Source organism: Hydra vulgaris, chromosome 03 (assembly GCF_038396675.1).
Source record: "Hydra vulgaris chromosome 03, alternate assembly HydraT2T_AEP".
Classification (NCBI taxonomy): domain Eukaryota; kingdom Metazoa; phylum Cnidaria; class Hydrozoa; order Anthoathecata; family Hydridae; genus Hydra; species Hydra vulgaris.
Genome location: NC_088922.1, coordinates 30,166,971 through 30,176,552, shown reverse-complemented (window position 1 = coordinate 30,176,552; position 9,582 = coordinate 30,166,971). Strand labels below are relative to the sequence as shown.

General features: G+C 27.0%; 1 long non-coding RNA gene across 2 annotated transcripts; it reads left to right on the top strand.

The window, feature by feature from the left end:
* Positions 1 to 247: 247 nt before the first annotated feature.
* On the top strand, positions 248 to 2,727 carry LOC136077706 (uncharacterized). 2 transcript variants are annotated; one of them, XR_010637202.1, is made up of 4 exons: positions 248 to 1,229; positions 1,884 to 2,042; positions 2,323 to 2,385; positions 2,471 to 2,711. It is a non-coding gene; the product is annotated as an uncharacterized LOC136077706 (long non-coding RNA). The 2 variants fall into 2 exon arrangements; XR_010637201.1 differs by lacking the exon at positions 248 to 1,229 and having other exon boundaries at positions 1,237 to 2,042; positions 2,471 to 2,727.
* Positions 2,728 to 9,582: the final 6,855 nt, after the last annotated feature.

Sequence of the window (9,582 nt, the reverse complement as noted above, 5' to 3'; positions counted from 1 at the left end):
AAAATGCATGGCAGAAAAGGTTTTTAGCCAAATATGGGAATGAACTTGTGTTGTTTAGTTGCATATATATATATATATATATGAACATATATACATATATACATATATATATACATATATATATATATATATATAATATATATATACATATATATTATATATATATATATATATTTTATATATATATATATATATATATATATATATATATATATATATATATATATATATATATATATATATATATATATATATGAACATATGTAATATACCAGTATTTCCGAAGCCTTTGGCAGAGAAAGATGTACTAAACCGAACTGTATACTCAAGTTCATGGTCTTTAATAAAACTGTGTGCTTCTTCTAAACTTAATACAGTTTTAAAAAGCAGCATAATCAAAAAATGCGAATTACTAAAGATAATATACAATAAATAATACAATTACACTTTTCTTATACTATAATTACAATATTAAAATAGTTACAATATTGCTGTAATATTTATGTTATTATCGTACCATCATTATTTGAATTGTAGAATTTTGTTTCATAAGCTGTGTTATTATCTATTTATACTTGTATATATTATAAATTACAGTGTGACTATTAATATGGGGAACTATGGAACCAATTTAACATCCACTTTATAAGTTTATAAACAGAGTTATAAAAGAAATTTATAAACTCCTATAAGTTATAGGAGTTTATAAACTTCTTTTACATACACCTTAAAGTATATATTATTCCTCTATTTGTTTTTATGTTGTTTTAGTCATCATTCATACAAAAATTAAGAAAAGTTTTTAAAAAATTGAGAAACAACTTGGCTGAGTGCAAAATTAAGGGGAAAAGTATTCTGAATTTTTTCAGGACATTTTCCCGAAACAATTTTCCGGATTTTTTAAATATAATGATTATATGAAATATATAGTTTATATATTTATTATTGTAATTACTTTTTATTTTACTTTTATAATAATTTAATTATTTTGCATTGTAGTTTTATAATAATTAATAAAAAAAGTATCAGGGCGTAAGATATCTCATAACGTCGCAATGCATTTTTGACAAAAATAAAATAGTTTATCTAAACATATTATATTATCTTATATCTAAGTTTTATCAGTTTAGGTTTAATAAATATATTACAAAGCTTAGTTCAAATTTGTGTAACGTTATGGCAGATAATTCTCATATTGCAACACGCAAAAGATCAAACCCTTCTACAAGGTATACTTTTTTTTCTACCCTATCGTATATTATTTTAGACTGTCAAAATTGTCGATGTAATTAATTTTATAATAAATAAGTTATTATAACTTATTTAATATCAAATTTATTAAGCTACATGACAAATGATAAGTTCTGCATAAAATATTATTGACTAAAAAGACCCAATGGTATTGTTATGTTATTGGTTAGTAATATCATTCTGTAGTAAGACCCAATAATCTTTTAACTTTTAAAGTTTGAGAAATTTCACTTTTCCCTCTCTTCGTCTTCTTTTGTGATTGCACCCTGTAGCAAGAATTTAATTTAGTTCATATCTTGTTGGAGAGTGCAACTTGATTCTAAGTTGAATTTTCAGCACTCTGTATTTATTGGTGACCTAATTTGACAATACTTTATTATACATATTTTTAGTTTTATACTTAATATATTATATATAATTAGGGGTAGATGGAGCTCCTTAGCCGTGGTGAGTGTTTCCACAGCAAAAGGAGCCTCAAGGTGAAAATCTTACCATGGGTAAGGAAAATCATGATATAAAATCCCCACTATAATGTTGTGTGGTTATGTGGTAACTATTACATTTTTATAAATTGTTTTAATTTTTTTGTGTGCATTCTAAAATGACATTTAATGCTGTTCAAAACTTTGTAGATTACTCATTTAAAGCAACTTTGTGGGCTGTCACCTTTGCATCTAGTGAGTTAATGTATGAACAAGTTAATGCAGAAACAGATGCAAATATAAGAAGATGGAAAACAAAGAAAACAAATTATCACGTTATCACATAATACACAGATGTTATCACATAAGGTGAGAACAGGTCTTTTTCTAATCATGCCCATCAGTTATTACCATTATATATAGATATAGATATATTTATAGATAGATATTAGATATAGATATATATAGATAAATAATATTTTTATAAACTTGTATTTTTTATTTTGTAATTCTATTTTTTTAATCATCTGTCTTCTTTTTTGTTTATCTTTTTTTATTAAATTCTCATTTTTTAGCAATCAGAGTATAAAATTAGAAGGCAAATGACTTTTTTTGTTTTTTTTAATGTTTAAATTATTTAATGATTTAGATAAAAGAAAACAAATAACAGCACTAGAAAGTCTTGTTGCCAAAATAGTTGGCAACTCACCAAGTAAGATTCGTTTTAAAAGTTTGTAATTTAAGATAATTATTAAATAATCATATTATTATTTAAGATTTTATTCGTTTCTTTTCAGCTAAATCTGATTCATTAGATAAAGTTTGATGCGTGCTCTTATAGGAGAAAATATCGACTGATTCGTTAGATTATGTTTAAAGCGTGCTTTTTTTGGGAGAATATATCGATTGATTCGTTAGACTAAATTTGAAGTGTGCTCTTTGTGGATTGAAGCGTGCTCTTCGTAAGTTGCAGATCTACAACGTTGTACTTATTGCTTATTGGATATAAGGAGGATATTTTAACAAAAGTGCAGCTTTTATTACAAATTAAAAATGTTTATGTCAAGATCTAATATACTGACTAATAAAAATTATACTGACTAATAAAATATTTCCTCGACGATGAGTTTTTTTTCTTTACACGAATCCAAACACTTGGTAATTATAAAGCATAATTATTGCTTAAATATTACGTGCCAAAATTAACGTAAAAAGCACGTCTTTTGGACAGTTCATGGGGACCAAAAAGTCACCTAAATGTCACGTGCCAAAAGTAACGTGAAAAAAACGTCCATAAATCACGTGAATTGGTCATTTCATGGGGACCAAAAAGTCACCTAATTGTCACTTGCCAAAATAACGTGAAATTCACGTTTTTGTCACGTCGCTGTGCCTACTGGGCATGTTCTTTTGGTATATTCATTTGTTTTTTGAAGTAATTTAGAATAATAAAATTTTTTAGAATGTTTTCTGATTTTTTCGAAAAGATTTTTATATTGTTTATAGGTTATCTTCATTTTTGTTTTTCGAATATTTAACATATAGTTTTTGTTTTGTTTTTGAAGATTTTTTGATTCCGCTGGTGATCCGTGGACAGCTCAAATATTTCACTTTTATTTCTTTTTCTTTGATTGGAAAATGATTATTATAGTGTTTTAGAAAAATATCTGTGAAAGTATTATATGTAATGTATTGTAAGTATTATAAAAAAAGTAAATATGTAATTATATGGGTTTATTAGTAATTGGTAAAATACAATGTTGAAACACGTTATCAAAAAATAATTTAGTAATCGGATACTCTTTGTATTTTAAACAATGTTTAAGTACCCGATACAGAACAATTTTTTTTGCTCTTTATTGATTTTGAGAAAAATTTCTTCTAGATAATTAGAACGTTTTTTAATATCACCTTCAGGTGGTCTATAACAGGTAGAGACTAAAATATCTTTAAACTTGGAGTTGATGATCTCTATTGTAAAGACCTCACTATCGGAATTAGAACTGGAATGATCTTTTATTACTTGATCATTCCAAACATAAGTTGCGATTCCTCCTCGTTTTTTGTATGCTTTCCTTTCAGAAGATAATGATTCATAATTGGGAATTTGAAAGTTGGAGTTATTTTGGATTGATTCATCAGAATACCAAGTTTCTGTTAGGCAAATCATACTGAATAATTGCAATCAATTAGGAAATGTTTAAGTTTGTCAAAACTTTTATTTATGCTTCTTATATTTATGTGAATTACCGTAAAATTTTTATATGCTTCAAGTTCAATTTTAAAAGTTTCTGTTTAAAAATATCGAGAATTAAAATTATTCGTTTGAAAAATTTGCGCATCAGCGTCGTTGTGTATATTATTCGCAGTTTCAAAGACATTAAAGCGCATCATTTCAAGATCTATTGTTTTATTTTTTATTGCCTTTAGTTTAGAATTTAGAACGCGTTTACTAAGTAAAACAAAAAGATGTAGCGCTATTTTTTAATAATATTTTTAATTATTTTATCGTATTTTAAAATGGCATTCTTCCTTCGCTTTTTAGTTTTTTAACTTCTTCCCATAGCATTCTTCGATGATATATTGTTTCTTGAGCGAAGTCTTCATTTATGTATAGGCCAGTTCCTTTAAGATACTTTACAGCATTGAGAATTTTGTTTTTGACTTGGAAGTTTAAAAGTTTTAAGACTAATGTTCTTGGTTTGTTGTCTTTGAATTGTCCAATACCATGAGCTCGTTCAACTACCACTTCGCTTTGTATTTTCAGTTTTGTTTTTGAAAATTTTTTTAACAGCTTTTTCGCAGTCTTCCCAACTTTCGCCTGGTGTTTCTTGTAGTCCATCTATTCTTAAGTTGTTTCTTCTCGATCGATTTTCTATATCTATGGATTTTTTTATAATGAATTGATTTCTGTCATAGTATTTCTTTATTTGTGATATTTTTTCCGAGATGTTATTTTCTTGAAAATTTATAGAAAAATATAGAAAAAGATTTAGGTGACATTAATGTCACCTAAATCTTTTTCTATATTTGATATTTTACATTTGTTGTTATTAATGTTTCTCTAGCTATTTTACATTTGTTGTTATTAATGTTTCTCTAGCATGTCTAATCTATCTGTAATAATTTTAAGATTTGCACTGATTATTGAGGTAAATGATTTTTCCTGGTCTTTTAACAAACGTTCCGTTTCTTTGAGAAGACTTTTTTAAGTTCCTCAAGCTTACTTGAAATAATTTTTTCGATGTTTTTCATCGTAATATCCATTTTTTTTTGTAAAAATTTCTCGATATTAAATAACACGTCTTTCTTCCGCAAGAGCGCAAAAAAATATTTATCTACCATCGTCACAATTAATTATTTAAAATATCAAATCTTATAATTTTTCAAAGTTTTTTTAGTAATTTTAAAATTAAAATATAATTTGTGCAATGGGCGATAACTTGTAAAAAACTTATTTCAACAGCAATTTAAGATTGCTGATATTGCTAAATGTGCTAAAACTTCCATAAAATTTGTCTAAAATATTGCTGATAAAATTAAATTGAATTTACCAATGAAAAATCGACCAGGTCAAAAACGTCATAAATGCACTAATTCTACAGAAGACCGCTATATAGTGACACTTGCTAAAAAAATCGTAAACGATCCAATATTTCTCTATATTAAATCAAATTCTAATGTTTTTTATCTAAAATTAGTATTATGTGATATGATTTTGACCATCTTATTTTTCTGTATTATTCCTAAATGAACTTTAAAACATTAGAGGTGTCACTCTAATGACTAATTTTTAACTATGCGAGTGACACCAAACCTAATTTTGTAAAATTATATATGTATATATATATATATATATATATATATATATATATATATATATATATATATATATATATATATATATATGTATATATATATATATATATATATATATATATATATATATATATATATATATATATATATATATATATATATATATATATATATATATATATATATATATATATATATATATATATATATTACGTCCGCGTTATGCTATTACGTCCGCGTTATGAAAAGTTTTTGAACGCATTGTCACCAAATTCATCGTTACTCAAACTAAGCACATCTGGGTCTCAAACAAACGGTTTGGTTTCCTTTCCGTAGTACAATGGACGCTATTATTCAAGTTATAGAGGATTGGAGTCATGCTGAAGATAATATTAAATCAATTTTTTGCAATATTCTTTGATTTTGCAAAAGTATTTGATCTTGTCGATCATGACAAGTTGCTACTAAAGTTGGTGAATATTCTACCTAACTGGCTCACATCTTGGATCGCAGTTTACTTATCTAATCGTTGCCAAAGAGTAAAAACAAGTAATCTCACCACTGACTGGAAATATATACAAGTACTTCAGGGTAGTGTTCTCGGGCATATCTTGGTCATCCTATTTATTTCCGATATAAATACCTACTTCCCATCTGAAACCATTCTCGAAAAGTATGCTGACGACATCCTGACCAACATTATCTATGATAAAGTTCCTGCCAATTTACCTCAATCCATTGCTGGTGTCGCACATTGGTCTGTCCCAGTGAAAAAGCGCACATGGGATACGCGTGGATTTTTTCCATATGTAACCCATGTGGGGATTATTATTTTGTCCCATGTGGGTTTCATATGGTAAATCCCACATGGATTCTATATGGTAAATCCCATATGGGATACGCGTGGGTTTTTACCATATGTAACCCATATGGGGATTATTATTTTGTCCCATGTGGGTTTCATATGGTAAATCCCACATGGGTTTTATGTGGTAAATCCTACATGGGATATAGGTGGAAAATACTACATGTTATAGATCTTAAATGCCACATATTTTAATCCAAATCGTATAAAAGTAGTCAATACTAGACAAATGAAAGTCCGAATGCTTCTATGATTTTTAAAAATCTTTTAATTTAAAAATAACTTAAATAGTAATTTAAAATTAATCATCGAAGCTTTCAGAGAGGCTTAACTTAATCTGGTATTTGCTACTTTATCCCATTTGGTATTCAAAATGTGCAGCATTTTTGATCTTTTACATGTGATGTTTTCCACCTATAACCTATGTGGGATTTACCTTAAACTATTATGACGAAATTTTATAAAATTAAAAAACGTGTTGCAAAATGAATTTATTTTAAAATAAATGCTATTAATCAATACATCCAAAATGAATATTAAAAATATTTTTTCTTTTGCGATTTACACGCCGTTTTTTGTCGATTGAATTAATTAAATCGCTTCGGCTTGCATAATACCAAGGTTTTTAGTATCTTCTAACTTTCTTCAAACATTTTCTAAAAAAAAAAATACAAATACAAATATATATAAATATATATATATATATATTTATATACATAGAGAGAGAGAGAGAGAGAGAGAGAGAGAGAGAGAGAGAGAGAGAGAGAGAGAGAGAGAGAGAGAGAGAGAGAGAGAGAGAGAAAGAGTATTTATGTAATATTAAATAGTATTGATACTATTTAATATTACATAAATATTCAAATTTCATTAAGAATATTTATGTAATATTAAATAGTATCAATAACAAGCAGAACCATAACAAAGTATATATATATATTAGAAAGATAACTGTATCTTTAATTTTTTTTTCTAAAAATGGTAACAATAAAAATCACCAACATGCGCTATTGCATTGCTAGTATCTAGCGTAAGCTGTTTTTCACGCTTACCTGTAGGTTTCATAAAATTTGACAGTTCAACAATATCTCGTAGCAGTTGTAACTGTTGATCACCAACTGAGTGGATTTCTCCGCATAATTCATTTCTAAACCGAATGCCAGCACCAGGTGCTTTGACATTAACAACATTTGAAAAAAAATTATTTTTTCAATAAATACAGCAGTACCTTCAATTGCTATATTTTCAATCTCTGGATGCGTTCTTAATGCAGCTACTGTTTCTTCACAAAAAACAGACAAACAAAACTTTACAGATTTTCTCTCTATTGGTTTTGGATAAACTGATTTAGCTGTAAGTTTAGAGAGTTTAAAAAGACTATTATACTCAGTTTTATATAAAGTTTCTAAATCACTCCACTTAGCCAAAGCCAGTTCTTTATTGTTCAAAAATTGAAGTTCTTTTTTGTCAACCAATTGTTTTGTATAGATTTTAAGAGATGCACATAATCATACAATAAATATATACCTGATGTTGTTAACCATGGTTTACTATCAACTGTTTTAAACATTCCAAAAAATCTTTGATTTACACGGTTACCATCAATAATTATTACCAGTGTCTTACTATTTTCAATATTATTTATCATATTAACAATTTGTTGACATTGAGCAAACTGAAATTCAGAGGAAAGATTTGCAACAGGTTGAGCTCTACATATAAATTCTGGACCTCCAAAAAGACATTTAATCATAAATGGTAAAATTGTTTTAGCTAACTTTTCAGGGTAGTTTACTGCTTGACCAAACAAAGCACCTCTTTGGTAAAGTAATGAAGCTTTGACATAGACCTTATCAATTAGTAGTATGAAAGTTATTTTCAATGGATTTAAATTCATAAAAATACTATTTATGAAACTTAGGTCCTCCATTGAGCTTATTTTTGAAGTCAATCGTGTTAAAGTCCTTATACAAACAATCATCTAAACTTCGTCGCATAGCAAAATACTCATATGCTCTACATATAATATCTGAAGTATATAAAACTTCACCAACACTAACTTTTCTCATAGCATTAAGGTGTTCGAATAGAATATTTGACTAAAGCAAACTTTCTTTATTTTTTAAAAATCTAACTGCTTCAAATAAAGCTGATTTTGTTTTTATTAACTTTAATTTGTTTACAGCTAAAGATGAAATATTACAAGTTGTGCCATTATGGTTAGCTACAAATGAATAATCATTGAAAATTACTAAAATAAATAATGGAACACCAAGTTTGTACATTTTTGATTGTATGTGTAAACTTTTTTTATTAAGCTGAAAAACAATAACATTGTTATTACCACTTAATAAAGATTGAATATCGTCAAATATAAGTTCATCCTCTTTTAGAAAATCAATTAACTTATCTGGTAAAATTCTTCGAAAACCGCTTGAAGTTACAGTTTTTCTAACTTTACTTGCTGGTGTGGCTAAACAACTAGGCAGAATATTTTTAATAACAGATGGTGGGTTTAAAGGTCGTTGCTTCCCATATTTGCTTTCAAAAGTTGCTTCATTTGGCCAATGCAGTTGACATACTGCTGTATAGTCTGTAACAATAAAACCAGTTCTTGGGATAGCTTCACTACATCTTTTTCTCTCTAGATTCTTCGGGAATTTATAAATTGATATTTTTGTTGTGGTTGAGTATTGATAATTTTGTTGTAGTTGTAATTAATATTGTAGTTGTAGTTGTATAAATTGCATAAGAGATACACAGCATTTTAAAGGCATTTTAATTATTAAAAAAACTTATCGTTAGTTTGACAATATTATTACCTTACAATGTTAACGCCTTGAACCTAACAACGTAATCGTCTTGAAGTTGCGCTATCTACTTTATAAACCAATCAAATTTTAAAGATTTATTAAAAAAGTGTGAACACAAACTTTCGTCTAATGTTAAAAGATGAAAATGTAAACACAGTATTAGGAATTGGCCTTCAGTTTAACAACTTTGTTGTGCAATGTCAAGGCCTGTTATTATAGACCGCGGTCACACATAATATAATATTCTGAAACTAATAAACAAACATCTAAATTTCTATAAGTAAATTTATTCTTTGATGATTGCCTTTATATCCTATCTTATTTTCATATCATAATCTATTATGGTATTCTTTATATAACATGTCACAACAATATTATTAAATTTGTGATATTCAAATATCATATGAACATTCTC